Source organism: Symphalangus syndactylus, chromosome X (assembly GCF_028878055.3).
Source record: "Symphalangus syndactylus isolate Jambi chromosome X, NHGRI_mSymSyn1-v2.1_pri, whole genome shotgun sequence".
Classification (NCBI taxonomy): domain Eukaryota; kingdom Metazoa; phylum Chordata; class Mammalia; order Primates; family Hylobatidae; genus Symphalangus; species Symphalangus syndactylus.
Window position 1 is genome coordinate 89,501,223 of NC_072447.2, and position 3,344 is coordinate 89,504,566.

At 33.3% G+C, this 3,344-nt stretch overlaps 1 pseudogene; it reads right to left on the reverse strand.

The window, feature by feature from the left end:
- Window positions 1-1,889: 1,889 nt before the first annotated feature.
- On the reverse strand, window positions 1,890-2,309 carry LOC129476327 (proteasome maturation protein-like; annotated as a pseudogene).
- Window positions 2,310-3,344: the final 1,035 nt, after the last annotated feature.

Here is a 3,344-nt window from a genome sequence, read left to right on the forward strand (position 1 = left end):
ATTATATTCCATTTGTCTACATGACTATCCATATTGTTTTTATTCCTATAGCTGTGTACTCAGTTTTGAAATTAGGAAATGTGAGTCCTCCAACTTTGTTATCCTTTGTCATGATTGTTTTGGCTATTCAGGGCTTTTTGAAATTTCATATACATTTGATAAACAGCTTTTTGATTTCTGAAAAGAAAGGCTGTTGAAATTTTAATAGGATTATATTTAATCTGTAGATTGCTTTAAGTAGTATTGGTATTTTAGCAATGTTAAATTTCTCAATCCATGAACATTGATGTCTTTCTCTTTATTTAGGTATTCTTTCAGAAATATTTTATAGGTTTCCATTGACAAGATTTTCACCTTTTTGGTTAAATTTATTCCTAGATATTTTATTATTTGTATGTTATTTCAATGAAATTATCTTTTTAGTTATTTATTGATTGTTCATTGCCAATCTGTAACTTTGCTTTATTAATTTATCAGGTCCAGTAGATTTTTTTTGTGGATTGTTTGGTATTTCCTATTTATAGGATCATGTCATCTGTGAATATAGTTTTCCTTCTCTTATAATTTGGATTTTTAAAATTTCTTTCTCTTGTATATTTCCCTGGTTATGACTTTTAGTATGATGTTGGATAGCAGTGATAATTTGAACATTCTAGTCTTGTACCTGATCTTAGGGGAAAAGCTTTCAGTCTTTCAGCATTAAATGTGTTATTTCCTGTGAGTTTTTCCTATATACCCTTTATCATGTTGGGGACATTTCCTTCTACCCCTAGTTTTCTGAGTTTCCTTATCATGAAAGTGTGTTGGATTTTGTAAAATGCCTTTTCTGCATCAATTGAGAAGCTCACGTGGATTTTTTAAATGCTCTTTACGTGTTGCATTCTGTTGACTGATTTTTTTATGTTGAACCATTTTTGTATTATTGGGACAAATCTCGCTTGGTTATGGTATACAACCCCCTTTTTTTAACCTACATTTGCTGGTTGCTTTATTTAATTTTTCACTTTAAACATAAGATGAAAACCAAAACCTCTGAACTTGTACTCTTCAAATTGAAAGAGAATAGCTACAATTCTAAAATAGCATCAATACAGTAAATATAATTCTTAATAGTATTAATGGACTATACTGAAATATGTATAAATATCTCGTATTGTACTCAATTTGAATAGTTGCCACTGAAATCAATTACAAATGTTTATTTTGAAAGGTGCTACTATAAAGTTTATAGACTCAAATGCTTACAATGGTTATTCAAATTTATGGAATACATAGACAGCAGGTTGAACTTCAACCTGTGGACTATTTTATAATATTTATGAGCAACAATTTTTAAAGACATAGAAGGCCATTTTTAAATATAAATTAGAAGCATTAAAATAATGTCTTTAGTGACTTCAATTGTCACATGGTCATAAACCAACACCCCCAAAATTTCTTTCTTTTTTTTTTTTTTTTTTTTTTTGAGACGGAGTCTTGCTCTGTCGCCCAGGCTGGAGTGCAGTGGCGTGATCTTGGCTCACTGCAATCTCCGCCTCCTGGGTTCATGCCATTCTCCTGCCTCAGCCTCCCGAGTAGCTGGGACTACAGGTGCCGGCCACCAAGCCCGGCTAATTTTTTGTATTTTTAGTAGAGACAGGGTTTCACCGTGTTAGCCAGGATGGTCTCGATCTCCTGACCTTGTGATCCGCCCACCTCGGCCTCCCAAAGTGCTGGGATTACAGGCGTGAGCCACCGCGCCCAGCCGCAAAATTTCAAATGATCACTGAGGCTACTTGTTCAAAAATTCCCATGTGCCAGTACTTTCAAAGTTGTGTGCATCAAATTATAGTAAAAAGATGACTATAAACAAGATGCAGCCCCTCAATTTTCATGAACAGCACATTGTGTTATAGTAAACTGAGTTTATATTCCACCAAGTGTCATTCTCCCATTACTTCACTTTGTGACAGATAAGAATAGCTTCAAATCTGGTAGTCTCTTCATTACCCCTCAAAATATCCAGTGAAAGGTTTGAGCTCAAAAGAAATGGAAGACATCGAACCTGCTGCCCTGCCTTAAATTTCGATTTATAATTTTAGTGGAGCAAATACCCACTGAATGTTTCTCACTGTGGAAATATTCATTTTATCTTGATTGAGTTGGAAATTCTCTTCAGAAAATTCAAGAGGATGACTAGCTAAAAGTTCATTTTTCACACACAAAAAAAACACTTTCTGAAGATTATGAATTTCAAGAGATTCACTTGCTGAAAGTTCAGTAGCTGGAATACTGCCCTTTAGCTGAGATCCGGGTCTTCTGGCATCCATCTTCAGCCACTCTCTACAATCCTTTTAATATGCTGTTGGATTTGTTTTCCTAGTATTTTTTAGGGATTTTTGTATGTATGTTCCGAAACAATATAGCTCTGTGAATTTCTTCTCTTGCAATGTCCTTTCTGACTGGTATCAGAGTAATGCAGACCTTACAAAATAATTTAGAAAGTGTTTTCTTCTCTTAAATTTTTTGAAAAGTCTCAGAAAAATTGATGTTAATTTTTCATTAAATGTTTAATGAAACTCACCAATGAAGTAATCTGGTCTTGGACTTTTCTTCATTAGGACATTTTTTTATTACTGATTCAATCTCATTCTGTGTTATAACTTTGTTCAGATTTTTTATTTCTTTTTGAGTCAATTTTGGTAATGACTATGTTCCTAGGAATTTGTTTATTTCATCTACATTATCTGATTTTCTGGTGTGCAACTGTTCATAATATTTTCTTACAATTATTTTTATTTCTGTAAAGTTTTTTTAAAAATATGATTTTTACATAAGCTTATGTTAAAATATGTTTATTAGTACTGATGTACAATATTTTTTCTCCCTTTATAACTTTTCTGGATTTCTCAGTTTGTAATTCCTCCTGAAACTGCCTTTTACTTCTGTGTGTGTGTGTGTATGTGTGTGTGTGTGTGTGTGTTGCATTACCATTTCTACTGTGGCGAGACTCAAGACAATATTCTTACTTAATTGAGAGTGCAGGAAGACATGGATTAGACCAGAAAAGCAGGATTTATTCCACTGACTCAAAATTTTTCTGACATCACCAGAGACGAGGTATTTCTCAGAAATATATTCTGTAACTAAACAGGAACTAATATAAGCAACAATTTTATACTATTGTACCTATCTTTTGGGGATTGTTGGCACTGGACATGAGATGCTCTTAGGTTGCATACACAGATACAGAATTAACCACTGAATCTCTTAAACATAAAAGTGTGCCCTTTTCAATTTCATTTAAGCTTTCCCTCAGGTTCCAGAGTTTGGAGTAAATACGTCTTTAACACGCCTCTCTAATG